Below are 15,549 nucleotides of genomic sequence, written 5' to 3' on the forward strand. Positions count from 1 at the left end.
CTTTCAAACGAACGTTTCAGTTTTCCAGCTATGTTCTCAGGAGTGGATCATATCTTTACCTTTTTAAGGAAGCTCCATACTCTTTAGTGGCTGCCCCTAGTTTATATTCCCAGCAACAGTGTAGGAGGGTTCCCTTTTTGGCACACCCTCTCCAACATTTATTATTTCTAGACTTTTTGATGATGGCCACTCTGATGGGTGTGAGGTGAATACCTTTTGATTTAGTGCAACTGAATTGCTATATCATCTGTTACAGGCAAGGCCAGAGAGGATGACGCTGTTCCCACATACATACTGAGTCAGTAGATGCAAAAATTAGGCCTCCCTTTCTGAAATCGCTCCTCACTTTTCCTGCCCAGACGAAATGTAAACACAACAGGTGACCCTCGAAAGAGCTAGAAGAGTCATTCAGATTCAGTCACGAACAACTAGTGTGGTCCCTAGTAGGTCATGTAAACCCCTATGCTTCACGTTCCTCACTGGTCAGCGGCAGCACTCGATGACCATAGAAGACTGGAGGCCACCATCTTGGACGGTGCATGCAGACGGGACATTTCCAATATCACAGACTGGTCTGCTGGACAGTGCTGCCTTAGAGTGAACCATAACAAAAGAAAAATTACAACAGGACTGCAGTAACAAACTCAAGTTTCAGGAAAAGTTGTCAGGGTTATGTAACATTAGAATGAAGTGTTGACTGACATATCCGTTACTGTCACTACACAACCCCTGGTCATTCAACAATCCTTGATCTTTGGCAAGATGTTCCTTATGAAGAATGGAATATTTTCCTCTGAGTCTAAGACTAAAACAAAATAGGTTAGTGAGTATATTATTCTAATTAATCTGAGGATTTCTATGAATAATTACATTCCAAAAAAATTTTGTTTGTATGACTAACAAATATGGCAGCATATGACTCTATAGAAAAATAAATCTGTATCGTCTCAACATCTACTGATTTATCTTCTTAAGACTGAAATTTGTGTAAAGACCATCTGGGAGAGAGAGAGACAGACAGAGACAGAAAGAGGAAGAAAGTAATTGTTCTTAATAGAAATTCTACTAGTTTTGAAAGGAATGGCTTCACACAAGGTAGGGTTCTCTTATAAACGTTTTACCTCGTGATTTCATATTAATCTTGCTTTTTCCACTTGCCTCTGGGCTTAGATTCCAAAAAAATAGTATTGTTGGTGTTTAATAACCCAAAGTCAGAAATACATTCTTGAACTTTGAAAACCTTCGGCTAAGATTTGGAACTCATCCATCATCCATCATGCTGGTTCAAAGATGGAGAGGAAAAACTTCAATCCAGTTTGGAGCAAGAGGAGGAAAGAGAGAGAGGGGGCCAGGTCAAAGACAGTGCCTCTGAGCCTGGATTCCAAACACAAAACCTGGGGAGAACTTGGAAAACTCAGTCACAATTTAATGGGGCAGGTGTGGGGTAGTTTTATATTTTATGTGCTGAATCTGTATTTGGTAACTTTGGAATAAATGCCTCATCTCTAGGGCTGGCTTTCCCTCTGACATCATCTTTAACATGTACTAACGCAGATGGGGAGTCATAATTTGCCTTTAGTAACCGTATGGGAAACAGGAGAACAGTGAAAGGTGAGAGAATTATAAAGTGTTAGGATACTCACTCTCATTTTCTTGAGGAAGGTAAGATTTTTTCCAGCCAAATGCTATTGAGAGGTTGCAGAAGGAGGTAGGCAGGAAAATCCCACAATTTCTGATTCTCTAGTGTTCAGTTTTTATCATAGCCCCAAAAAGATTCACCCAGGAACTTTTAATTTATGCAACACAAAACTTATATCCAGGACTGAACTTATATCCAGGACTTCCCTGGTGGTCCAAAGGTTCAGAATCTACTTGCCCATACAGGGAACATGGGTTTGATCCCTGGTCCAGAAAGATCATACGTGCTTCAGGGCAAGTAAGCCCGTGTGCCACAACTACTGAGTCAATGAGTGACATCTACTGAAGCCCATGTGCCCTAGAGCCTGTGCTCTGCAACAGGAGAGGGCGCTCAAGTGAGAAGCCTGCACACTGCAAGTGGAGAGTAGCCCCCACTCACCACAATTAGAAAAGCCCTTGCACATCAACAAAGAGACAATGAATGCAGCAAACAACCAAAAACCAGAAAAACAAAAAAACTTACATCTATGCACACACTGTTTGGCCCATCTGGGAATAATTACTATTATTACTTTCCTCTAAAGAATTACTCATTTGCATTGTCTTCATCAGCATCTGAAAGCACTTATTAAGAATCTATTAATATTATTCATTCATATATTCATTCATTCAGTAGTATCTTCTCAGCACCTGAAACCTAACAGGATCCTGCAGAGCCCTCCTAGATAACCAGAGATTTGGCTCAGACAGTAAAGAATCTGCCTGCAACATGGGAGACCCAGGCTCGATCCCTGGGTCAGGAAGATCTCCCGGAAAAGGAAATGGCAACCCACCCCAGTATCCTTGCCTGGAGAATTCCATGGACAGAGGAGCCTAGTGGGCTACAGTCCATGGGGTCGCAAAGAGTTGGACACAACTGAGTGACTAACACTTTCACATTTTATGGCTCAGGTAATGTTTCAACAGCAAGGAAGACCTGATGGCTACTTGGAATCACGTGATCAAGACAATCATTTCTGAAAATAGAAGGTTCCCCCCAACTCAGCACATAGCCCCTTCTTCTTTTCCCTATTCAAACTCTGAGCAAAACCTGGGGAATTGGGAGGTAGGTCTTTGGGATGTGAGCCCACCTTCTCCCCAGGACTTCAGGCTTCCTCAACAAATCTGTCTTTCCTTTCACCCAACATTCGTCGCTCAGTATTGTATTCTTCTTTTCTAAGAGACTCTTTTCTTAACATTTTATTACTTACTAATTTTTCTTTTTTGGCTCTGCTGGGTCTTTGTTGCTGCAAGGGCTTTTCCGCAGTTTCAGAGAACAGGGGCACTCCCTAGTTGTGGTGTGCAAGTTTCTGACTGCCATGGCTTCTTTGTGGAGCACAGGCTCCAGGGCATATGAGCTTGAGCAGTTGCAGCATGCAGCACGCGGGCTCAGTAGCTGCAGAACACAGGCTTAGTTGTCCCGCGGCATGTGGAATCCCCCCAGACCAGGGATTGAACCCATGTCACCTATACTGGTAAGCAGATTCCCATCCACTGTACTGCTGGGAAAATCCTAGATTCTTGAGCAAAAAGCAGCTGAATCTGAGTTCAGTAACACAGTTCCTCACTAGCAGCTGGATATTCTAGTTACTCTGACCCAAAATATCCTTACAAAAAATCAGTCACCCTGTGTCAGGGACAGTTGTGGGGAAGTTTCATATTTCACATGCTGAATCACACATAATCGTTTCAAAACTTATGAAAAAAGTCGTTTATCAAACCTTGTCTTTTCCTCTTATTTCCTAGCATATTTCCCTCATTGTGAAACTTTCTAAAAAAGCATTCTCTGCAAAATTCTATTCTGCTTCACTCTTGGCTACCTAAGCTATCATCAGATATTTATTTTAAACCCACTATACTTTTTTGCTACTTGAAACACTATTTTTTTTTTTTTTTGCCTGAGCAATTAAAGTGTTAAATTATAGTCCCAACCAGCTACTCATGCCAGAGTGAAAAACTGAGGTGTGTTTTGTGCGGAAAGCCTGGGAGGTGGAGGCTGAACAGACTGGGAATGCGCTCCAGCTCTGCTACTCTACTCACTCACTCACTCACTCACTCATTCATTCCCTTGCCCGTAACCAACGTTGTCTCAGCCCCTGCTGTGGACGAGACTCAGCAAAGACACAGAGCAGAGAATAAGACAAAGGACACCCCTGGCCCCCCAGAGCCAAACCTCTCACAAAGGAGAACATACACATACAAGCCAACAAAGCAACAAGTTCATGTATACTCCTCAGTAAGTACTTGACCTCTCTGAATTTCAGTCTCCTCACCTATGAAATAAAGGTTTTACAAAGATTAAATGCGATGAGGTGTGCAACATACCTGGCACACAGTAGGCAATGAATGGAGGCAATTATTCTGCTCCTGTTAGCTCTCTGTCAACCTGTCTTTCACCACTACCCCTCAAAGTTATTTTCAATTTCTAGTGCGGTAGGGCTCTTGGATCCACAAGCTAAATATTTATCCCACAAATATTAACATAATATTTATCCACAAGTATTAACATCCTAAGGATTTGTAAGGCTCCAAGCCAGAGAGGCTGAAGGAGCTGGATTTAGTCTGATCTCTGCTGTGCAAAAGAAATTGTCCAAGACTCAGAAATGGGTCAAGGAGATGAGTGGGCATCTTTTCAGTGGAGTGAGGCATGTGATGTAAAGGACCTTCTGGGAATTACTGGATCCTACAGAGGTGTGTATTTGATTGTAGTTCTATCGACTAGGTTATATCACACCTCTGTAAGGGTACTGCTCTGGCTGTTCAGTCCATCAGTCATGTCTGACTCTTTGTAACCCCATGGACTGCAGCAAGCCAGGCTTCCTTGTCCTTAACCATTTTCTGGAGTTTGTTCAAACTCATGTCCATTGAGTTGGTGATGCCATCAAAGGTCCATATAGTCAAAGTTACGGTTTTTCTAGTAGCCATGTATGGATGTGAGATTTGGACCATAAAGAAGGCTGAGCACCGAAGAATATTGATGCTTTTGAATGGTGCTGGAGAAGACTCTTGAGAGTCCCTTGGACTGCAAGGAGATCAAACCAGTCAGTTCTAAAAGAGATCAACCCTGAATGTTCATTAGAAGAACTGATACTGAAGCTGAAGTTCCAACACTTCAGCCACCTGATGCAAAGAGCTGATTCCTTGGAAGACCCTGATGCTGGGAAAGGTTGACAGCAAAAGGAGAAGGGGGCAAGCAGAGGATGAGACAGACAGCATCTTGAGTAAACTCTGGGAGACAGTGAAGGACACGTGGGAGCCTGGCTTGCTGCAGTCTGTTGGGTTACAAAGAGTCAGACATGACTTAGTGACTGAACAACAACGTAAGTTCATCAAGAAGATAAAAGTAGTGATGAGACAGAAATTCACATTTTAAGTCAAGGCAAGAAAAGTTTAAATATAAAGCTTTTTTTCCTGCCCTTTGGCCTCCTCCCTCCCCTCTGGTGTGCATCAGAACCTGCATTATATTTTAACCAGACCTGCTCCCAGGGACAGGGGAGCCTGGTGGGCTGCCGTCTATGGGGTCGCACAGAGTTGGACATGACTGAAGTGACTTAGCAGCAGCAGCTCAACCATGAAGATCTATTTTTCTCCTACTGGCTCCAGCCAAGTAATTCCTTAGAAGATAACAGTCATGCCTCAACCTTATAAGGGGTCAGAAAGACCCACTCTCACCTTGTACATGCAGAGATCTTCAGTGAACTTTATTCACAATGCCAACATATTTCCCGTTGAGATAGTGACTGCTGCCAACAGACTGGCCAGATGACCTGGGGAGATACTGAACTGCACCAGATGGAAGTTCACACTTAAATATTTACTTATGCCCTTATAAGGAGGCTTCCTAGGTGGCTCAATAGTAAAGAATCTCCAATGCAGGGGAAATAAGACATGTGGGTTTGGTCCCATTGCCCAGTCCAAGCTCACTCTGCTCATCACACAACAGGCCAATAAGTGAGACAAAGTGTTGAGAAAAGGAAGGGGCTTTATTTGGGAGCCAGCTGACCAAGAAGATGGCAGGCTAGCACCTCAGAATGACCATCTTGTGGGGCCGGGATGCCAGGTTTTTGTTTTTTTTTTAAGGGATTAGATTTAGGGGGAGGTGAGCCTTGGGTGTTCTTTGGAAGGAATGATGCTAAAGCTGAAACTCCAGTACTGTGGCCACCTCATTTGAAGAGTTGACTCATTGGAAAAGACTTTGATGTTGGGAGGGATTGGGGGCAGGAGGAGCAGGGGACGACAGAGGATGAGATGGCTGGATGGCATCACTGACTCGATGGACGAGAGTTTGAGTGAACTCCGGGAGATGGTGATGGACAGGGAGGCCTGGCGTGCTGCGATTCATGGGGTCGCAAAGAGTTGGACACGACTGAGCGACTGAACTGAACTGAACTGAACTGAGGCAACAAGATAAAAAGACAATACAGTCCTTACAAATGTCCCCTACACTGGCAAGTCTCAGGCAGGAGGATGTGCTAGTTTCACTTCCTTAGAGTCCTTCACAGGTAGGCAGCATACGTTATCTCCCTGGGGCAGGCCATTATGTATGCGGACAATAACAAAAGTAGCAAGATGAGGGTTAAAGTCACAGAAGCAGATCCAGTATAAATTCAAAAATAACCTTTCCCGATTACAATCCCTGGGTCAGGAAGATCCCCTGGAGGCGGGCATGGCAACCCACTCCAGTATTATTGCCTGGGAAATCCCATGGACAGAGGAGCCTGGTGGACTACAGTCCCTGGAGTTGCAAAGAGTCAGACACGACTGAGTTCTCATGCAACATGCCGTTGTTTTTTTTTTTTCTATTTATTTATTTACTTTTGGAAGCTAATTACTTTACAATATTGTATTGGTTTTGCCATACATTGACATGATTCCACCACGCGTGTACATGTGTTCCCCACCCTGAACCCCCTTCCCACGTCCCTCTCCATCCTATCCCTCTGGGTCATCCCAGTGCACCAGCCCCAAGCACCCTGTATCATGCATCGAACCTGGACTGGCATTCCATTTCACATATGATAATATACATGTTTCAATGCCATTCTCCAAAACCATCCCATCTTGCCCTCTCCCACAGAGTCCAAAAGACTGTTCTATACATCTGTGTCTCTTTTGCTGTCTCACATACAGGGTTATCATTACCATCTTTCTAAATTCCACATATATGCGTTAGTATACTATATTGGTGTTTTTCTTTCTGGTTTACTTCACTCTGTATAATAGGCTCCAGTTTCACCCACCTTATTAGAACTGATTCAAATGTATTCTTTTTAATGGCTGAGTAATACTCCATTGTGTATATGTACCACAGCTTTCTTATCCGTTCGTCTGCTGATGGGCATCTAGGTTGCTTCCATGTCCTGATTATTATAGACAGCACTGCAATGAACATTGGGGTACACGTGTCTCTTTCAATTCTGGTTTCCTCGGTGTGTATGCCTAGCAGTGGGATTGCTGGGTCATATGGCAGTTCTATTTCCAGGTTTTTAAGGAATCTCCACACTGTTCTCCATAGTGGCTGTACTAGTTTGCATTCCCACCAACAGTGTAAGAGGGTTCCCTTTTCTCCACACCCTCTCCAGCGTTTATTGTTTGTAGACTTTTGAATAGCAGCCGTTCTGACTGGCGGCAACACGCCATTAATGTCACCAGCTATATTCCTTGTATTCTGCCCATTTTACGAGATTATTGCTTCTTGCGTTATATGTGACTGAGCCTCAGATAAAATTAATGATGATTAGGTGACTTGAAACAACTGGCCAAATGTAGAGTTCTATAAGATGAGTGACTGTAATACTGTCTGTCTAGGTATGGGAAGAAGCAGCAAAAGGGAACCATCTCCTGGACACCAGTGAGGCAGGCGGTTCAGAGGCTTTTGCTTAATGTTCTAGCTTGAGTCTGGCGCCTTAGACCACTCAGCCGTCCTGATGGCCCTTGCTTATCGTTAACAGGGTTCAGTCCAGTGATAGCACACTGAGTGGCCTGTCAACAAAATCCTTGCCTGACCTGGGTATGAGGATTCCCAGCACCGTGAGACAAACCGGTCACAAAATGCCTCCCAAACCTTGGTTGAAATTCGTACCAAAAGGGAAGCGATCATAAAATAAAGAAAGTTGCCTGTCACCCAGTCCATAACAATCGAGCCATTAGCTGCTGCGGAGGCTGACCTGACCTGCAGTGCACCTGCTAGGCATCCAGGACAACGATCAGAATGCGACGCTGTGTGTTCTGGGAAAACTGGGCCTTCCTGCACTCAGATGCTTCCAAGAGGAGTGTTTCATGAGCCTGGATTCTTGCATCTCCCCATTCTGCTGCTGCTGCTGCTAAGTCGCTTCAGTCATGTCCGACTGTGTGCGACCCCATAGACGGAAGCCCACCAGGCTCCCCCATCCCTGGGATTCTCCAGGCAAGAACACTGGAGTGGGTTGCCATTTCCTTCTCCAATGCATGAAAGTGAAAAGTGAAAGGAAAGTCACTCAGTCGTGTCCGACTCTTAGCGACCCCATGGACTACAGCCTACCAGGCTCCTCCATCCATGGGATTTTCCAGGCAAGAGTACTGGAGTGGGGTGCCATTGCCTCCTCTGCTCCCCATTCTAGAGAAGCCCTAACACCATCCATTAAGATGATTATCCCTCGAGGCCAGCAGCAACCTTCTATGAGATGTGTGATTCACTGCACAAACTCTTTTCACCAAAGTCACGTATATAGTGGGTGGCCACCCCCTTCATCTCTTTGGAGTAGTTCTCAGAGCTCTCTGAGAGACTGACTTCTCCTGGGTTATGAGCCTCGGTTCGCTGTGAGTAAAATTTTCCATGTCTTTCTTAGATTGACTACTGGTTAATTTTTCCCTTGACATCAAGTAGCAGTGAGCGTGCGGGGAGACAGGTGACCACACCCATGGGGCGGTCTGCTGGCTGCTGCCTTTGGTGACCATCTACTGTCTGTCTGTTCAAGCATCAAGCAGAGTGCTTTCCATACATTCATTTATTTAATTAAACCCTCCTTCGAGGGCAACGCTATGCCCATTTTCCAGAGAAGGAAACTGAGGCTCACAACCTCAGGCTGTGCTATCTTTTCCAAGAGTAAGAACAGCATGTGTGCTAAGTCGCTTCAGTCGTGTCCAACTCTTTGTGACCCTGTGGACTGCAGCCCACCAGGCTCCTCTGTCCATGGGGTTTCCTAGGCAAGAATACTGGAGTGGAGTGCCATGCCCTCCTCCAGGGGATCTCCCCAACCCAGGGATTGAACCTGTGTCTATTATGTCTCCTGCATTGGCAGGCGGTTCTTTACCACAAGCACCACCTCGGCAGCCCAACCATTTATTAAGGTAACCATGATTCTCAATATTTCATTTCCTGTTTAAGATGATTATAGGAAGCAGGTATTATACAAGCAAAGTAAACAAAAAATTTGGGGGCAGCCACTATGTGCCAGGAGGTGCTGGGTGGCAGGAACACAGCAGGCGACAGTCCTTGCCTTTCTCGAGTGTTCCGTCCAGGAGGGAAAGTGGACCTGAACAGATACGTACATGGGATGATTTGCTTCAAAATCCCACCTTCTGCCTCCCAGCTGGAAGTGCTTACCAGGGGGACACACAGAAACCTTCAGACTGGAAGCAAAGACCCAAAACTTTTCTGTTTCTTATTTGCAGTAAAAAGGCTCCAGCCTCCTACAGCTTCCCTGAGTTCCAAAGGGCAAATCCAAACAGTTACTAATCAGGGGAGTGAGGGAATGCAGACACAGAGGAAAGGCGGTCAAGGAAAAAAAAAAAAAAACAACAAACAAACAATGGCCCAGCAGTAAAACAGGGACCTGGCTCTTCCTGAAGGGGTGTACAGAACAATCTGACATGTATCTCTGAGTTCCTCGGTAGGAGCCCAGGTGGGGAATGGTAACTTCAGGCTGAGCACAAGCACGTGGACCCTTCTGACTGGAATCAGGAGGCTGATGACTGAGATTCCTGGAACACCACCCTGCAACCTCAGCACCAACCAATCAGAGGAAGGTCACACACCCTGCAGCCCTCCCTCCAAATTCTGCTTATAAAAACTCTTCCCCCAAAACCATCAGGGAGTTTGGGCTACTCGAGCATGAGCCACCCGCTCTCCTTGCTTGGCCTTTGCAAAAAACCTTTTTCTGCTCCAAACTCTAATGTTTCAGTATGTCTGCCTTCACCGTGCTTCAGGGACTGAACTTGGGTTTGATAACACTCAGATTCAGTCAGTGATATTGTAGGGCTAGACTGCAAAGTGTCTAGAACATACAATTTGGATAAAATGGGGAGTGAGAGATGAGACTAGAGCAGGGGGCTGGGAGGGTCAGGCTATGAAGGGGCTCACACGCCAACCATGCTAAGGCATTCGGACCATGCTGCAAGCAACAGAGGAGTCGTCAGTGTTATAAAGTAGAGGAGTAAAGGGATGACACTAGTTTTTGGTAGATCATTCCAGAAGGAGAGCTGGGCACCAGGAGGGTGTGTAGAGTGGGAGAGAGGAGCCTGACCAGAGGCCACCCAGGGTGGGTACTGAGAAGCTGGCTCATGAGGGCCTTGGTGTCTTAATCAGGTTCTGGCTTTTTCCTCTCTGTTGAAGGGGTTTGGCCTTTGGAACATCCATGAGATTTAATCTCTCCTTGTGTTGTTTCCTTCCAATTGCTGGCAAGAAGGGCAATTATTATTTGTAGCTCACGTCTGTTGGCCTCAGCATCCCAGGTCTACAAAGTAAAGTCTCGTTTATGCTTATGTCCCAGTGAGGAGTCTCCATGCCCTGCCCTCTACCTACCTAGGCGGAAAATCAGAGGCCTTTTGGAGCACCAGTCGGGTATTATGTCCCAGTGAGGAGTCTCCACACCCTAACCCCTCTACCTAGGCAGAAAATCAGATGCCTTTTGGAGCACCAGTCGGGTGTTCTGGGGAGTCCTCACAGGTGTCTGGCTTCTCAGGCGGTGCGGTGGTAAAGAACCTGCCTGCCAATGCCAGAGACTCAAGAGATGCGGGTTCCATCCCTATGTTGGGAAGATACCCTGGAGGCAAACCGCTCCAGTATTCTAGCCTGGAGAATTCCATGGACAGAGAAGCCTGGCGGGATCTATGGCCCATGAGGTCACAAAGAGTCGGACGTGACTGAGCACACACACGCACACACCAAAGGGGTCTGTCCCCCGCCGCCCGCCCCACTCAGAACCTGACATGTCTTCAGCTGCTGCTCTAACACCCACGACTACAAAACCACTTGGGGAAGCCCATCTCCTGCCTCTGCGGACAGAGCTTATCACAGGACACCAATACCCTTGCCACCGTCCCCTCCAAATTGCTACAAGGTCTGCAAAACGCAGAGCTCCAGGGGTACCACTCTGATCGGGGGCGTATGGCCTCATCCACAAATCTGGGCCATAATGTGGAAGGCTAAAAGACTCCCCAGAGAGCATCCAGGGAAATGATTCTCAAGACTAGCTCGGGGGTCCCGAACCTCTGGGACCCGATGCCTGACGATCTCAGGTGGAGCTGATGTAATAATAATAGAGATAAAGTACACATTAAATGCAATGCACTTGAATTATCCCCAAACCACCCCCTCATTCCCAGTTCATGGGGAAAAAAAACTGTCTCCCATGAAACGGCTCCCTGGTGCCACAAAGGTTGGGGACCATGGTCCCAGCCCCCATTACTGAGGGTCGGTCTGAGGGGTTCCCCCACTAAACTCCAAGGAGACCCAAATAAACCTGGATCTTTTTGCCCCTTCAGGCCCCCCTTCACAAGCTTTGGCTTCTCAGGCACCCTGCCCCCCACTATGAAGTGTCAGTTGCTCAGTCGTGTCTGACTCTTTGCAGCCCCATGGACTGGGGCTCGCAAGGCTCTTCTGTCCATGGGATTCTTCAGGCAAGAATACTGGAGCGGTTTGCCATTCCCCCGCCCCTCACTTTACCCGCCTCCCAAAGGCCCCAGCGGTGCCTGCAGCCAGTGTTCCCAGGGCCGGCAAAGCCCCCTCAAACCACCCTCTTTCACACCAAGGCTTCAGCTTCTTTGCAGAAACTCACGTGGTCCTTGATGCTGGCAGCAGGAGCCACGCGGATTCAGGAGACTGTCTCTAGGGGGTCACTGGAAGATGGGACAGAGGGTTCCGGATCCTCAGCTCAGGGATCTTTGCTTCCAGCCCCTGGTGGGAGAAGAGAGAACACTGGAGAAGCTCAGACCGGAAGGTTATGATTAGGAATAGTTGTGGTAAGATTAGCCCTGCTTCCGGAAGGAGTGTTGGGGCTGGAGAGGTGTGGGCGTCAAGCTTTGCAAAATAAAGGGCACCACCGGAATGTGTATCTGAAACAGCTGCTACCTGATAAAAGCCCTTTTACTCCTCCATCACCAGAAGCCTTTTCTCAAAGGACTTCCACTCTGAGTGTGGTTCTCTAACTCTGGGGCAGGGAGCCCTAGAACAGGACAGGGTCCAGGTCCTACCCCTATTTCAAGGGAGCACATGCCCAGGTGTCAGTTACGAAAGTCAGGTTACTAAATAAGATCTTCATTTAAGAAAAAAAGCATCTATCCTTTACCCCACCTCAACATTTAGAATCAGCCTGGCGCTCCAGTGGTGAGGATTCTGGACTTTTACTACAGGGTGCACCAGTTCGATACCTGGTTGGGGAACTAATCCTACAAGCTACACGGCAAGGCCAGAAAATAAATTTCAAAAAGAAGCAAGAGCAGTCCAGAACTTGGCAAGGAGTCAAGCAGCACACAAACAAGAAGAAGCTGCCTGACGGTAACTGCCACTTGTCCGCCAGTGTCCACCTCTCCATCTTGTTTCACTCACAGACACCTCAGAAAAGCAGTTACCCACGCCTCCTCCGGGGAAGATCACATTTCCCAGCCTTCCTCGGAGCTAGGTGTGCCCCGCTTCACTGAATTAGGGTCAAGCAGAATGAAGCCAGAGTGGAGTAGGCAGTTCTCGGAAATGTCCTTAGAAGGCGTATTAGGAGGGTTCTCCAGAGAAACAGAACTGAACAGGAGATCTACGTGGATATTTATTACTACAGATTGACTCACGTGACTTTGGAGGCTGAGGAGTTCCTCGATCTCCCCTCAGCAAGCGGGAGCCCCAGGGAAGTCGGTGGTATAATTCAGTCTGAGTCTGAATGCCTGAGAACTGGGGAAGCTGATAAAGTAAATCCCAGTCCCCAGAAGAGAGAAGATGAAATGAAATGTCCCAGCTCAAGCAGGAAAAAAGAAGAGGGGGAAACCTCTTCTTACTCAACCTTTTGTTCCATTTAAACCCTCAGTAGGTTGGACAATGCCCTACCTCATTGGGAAGGGTGATCTAATTCACTAAAGCCACTCATTCAAATGCTAATCCTATCAGGAAACACTCTCACAAAGACACCCAGAAACAGTGTTTATACTGGGCACCTGTGGCCAGTCATTGAATGAATGACACATTGAATGAACCACCACAGAGGGAGATGGTAGTTTTTCACCACTTCCTCCTACCTGCTGGCCAGAATTTGGTTGATGGCTGGAGCTCCAACAGCCATCTTGGGCCATGAGTTCCCCTTGAGACTGGAAGCTACACCCAGCAGACATGAAAGGAACAGTGGAGTATCACTCCAGCCCACACTGCCTTCCTTCCACCAGGGATTATGAGTGGCAAACATCTCTATAAGATTTATGCTGGTTATTTTCATTTTTTTCTATCACTTGTAACCAAACATCTTCATAACTAAATGCCAATATATCACATTTGATGAAAGGTGGTGGGTCCTGTGGGGGCTTTTTTATTTGTCATTCATTGCTGCCTTTATTAGTAGAGTGTATTTGGATTGACATTCTCATTTCAACCACTGACTTTTTGCTCAGGAAACGTCTGTCTATAGCTGCTGCACACTTAATAGAGCAAGAGGCTGGGAGGCGGGAGGATAAATTCCAAATTTAAGGCAGAACAAACCGCTTCCTCCGTCATTCATTTGTTCATTTTCATCCGCCAAAACGCTGACTGATCCCTTTCCAGGGGTTATGCGGTATCTCACTGAATTGTCACCGACAACACCATGAGGGGGGCATCCTCCCCATGTTCCAGATGAGGAAACTGAGGTTCTGAGAAGTAAGGAGATGGCAGAGTGATGATCATTCTGCCTCCCTTGATTCCACAGTAATTATTTTTCAAAATCATCAGACATGTTTTCATTTGACTAGTGGGAACTTGATTTGCACAGACTTAATCTAATAAGGCAGAGAATGAAATAGTATGAAGTGTTCTGTTTCTGGGTGGTAAGAGGCTGGGGTCAGGCAGTCAGCTGACCACTGTCCACTGAGCGCCTACTGTGTGCCATGCACTCTTTAGAGTGGGTTGTCACTGATGTGGTGTTTACAGGGCACCTTCCCCCTCTGAAGTGTGAGCATCTTTGTTTCTGTGCAGAGCCCACATTGCCCTGGCACACTCTCAGTGTTCAGATGGAAAAATACCAGGAGCTGGGTCTGATTCCACTTGTACCACCTGCCAGCTGTGTGCCTTCAGAGAGGTTGCTTAACCTCTCTGGTCTTCTGTCTCTTCTTTCAGGGCCTTCAGGGTCTTCCCCCCCGCCCCTTTGATGGTGTTCTTTTCAAGTGTTCCTTAATTCAAACTTGGTCAAAGCTCATCGGGCAGTGCCATTTAGAGTTTTCCAGGAAATTACACTCTTGGTGGAAACTCAGGAACCTTCCGTTAGACCCCCCAAATAACTCACATAAATAAATATTAAGCTTCAGTTGCAGTTTCCTTTTGTAAAAGACAGATGACGTTTGAGGAGGAACTGCAGTTACAGTTGAACTAGTTCCTGGAATCTTGTTTTCACTTTCTCCTTGATCTTTATCTTTTAGGAACCTCCTCTGGGAAGGAGCCCCATCGTAATGTGTTTCAAAAGTACACTTGGTAATAAGAAGCTGAGGTTCTTGATTACACTAACAGACAGACAGAACCAGAGTCCCAAGTCGGTCTTAGAGCTGCGATTCTACAGCTCAGGATAAGGCCGGGAATAAGTATGTTTAAGAAGCACCACAGGCTTCCCAGGTGGTTCAGTGGTTAAGAATCCACCTGCCAATGCAGGAGACGTGGCTTTGATCCCTAGTCTGGGCAGATCCCACATGCCTCAGGGCAATTAAGCCCGTGTGCCCCAACTACTGAGCCCCTGTGCACTACAGCCTGTGTTCCACAGCAAGGACAGCCCTTGCTCCCTGCAACTCGAGAAAGCCTGCCTACAGCAACACAGAGGCAGCGCACCCAAGAATAAATAAATAAGTGAGAAGCACTCAGTTCCTAGGCTAAACCAAGACGAGAGTCCAAGTCCTGAGGTTACAAGGAAGTTGGAGTCAGAAGCTTGAATCCTGATCTTCCTGTGTATTAATTAGCTGTGTGATCTTGGGCAAGTGTTTTACTGAACTCACAAAGTACTGACGAGCAGGGGTCCATACCATCTGCCAGATCATCATGGGCCCAGCTGCAGGGCTGATGAGTGGACAGTGAGAAGGCTGTGGGTATTCCACGGCCTGGAGGGGAGATTACCAAAGGGCAGGGACCCCTGAAGGTGAGCAGTGCCACCAAAGTGGATGGGGGCGAAGTGACTTCCCTGAGAAAAGATAGTTCAGGACGTGAAAGACGGCTAGGATTTGACCAGGTGAGCTGAGCACACTGCAGGTACCAGGACTAAATGCGGCAGAACCGGGTGCCCACCTGAACTCCTGACTCAGGCCTTTTGAGGAGTCAAGAAAGAAAACTAGAAAGTGACAGGGGAGAGGGGAATTGTGATGGGAGGGGAGGGAGATCGCTTGGGCTTGCCTCCGCGCATGTGCCCTAACTCTAAACGCGAAGGGAAGTCACTCACAGATGCCGGACCCTCATGGAGCCAT

General features: G+C 46.9%; 1 protein-coding gene across 3 annotated transcripts in view; it reads right to left on the reverse strand.

Annotated features, from left to right (window-relative positions):
• Positions 1-15,549, reverse strand: part of PROM1 (prominin 1) — a 151,037-nt gene that overhangs the window by 130,003 nt on the left and 5,485 nt on the right. For 2 of the 3 annotated variants that reach the window (XM_061420877.1, XM_061420891.1), the window contains exon 3: positions 11,715-11,833. The gene's annotated coding sequence lies outside the window, so the exon portion shown is untranslated. Of the gene's footprint in view, positions 1-11,714; positions 11,834-12,717; positions 12,878-15,549 lie in introns of those variants that run through there. The other variant, XM_061420878.1, reaches the window with a different exon arrangement.

This window comes from Bos javanicus, chromosome 6, assembly GCF_032452875.1.
Source record: "Bos javanicus breed banteng chromosome 6, ARS-OSU_banteng_1.0, whole genome shotgun sequence".
In the NCBI taxonomy this organism is placed as follows: Eukaryota; Metazoa; Chordata; class Mammalia; order Artiodactyla; family Bovidae; genus Bos; species Bos javanicus.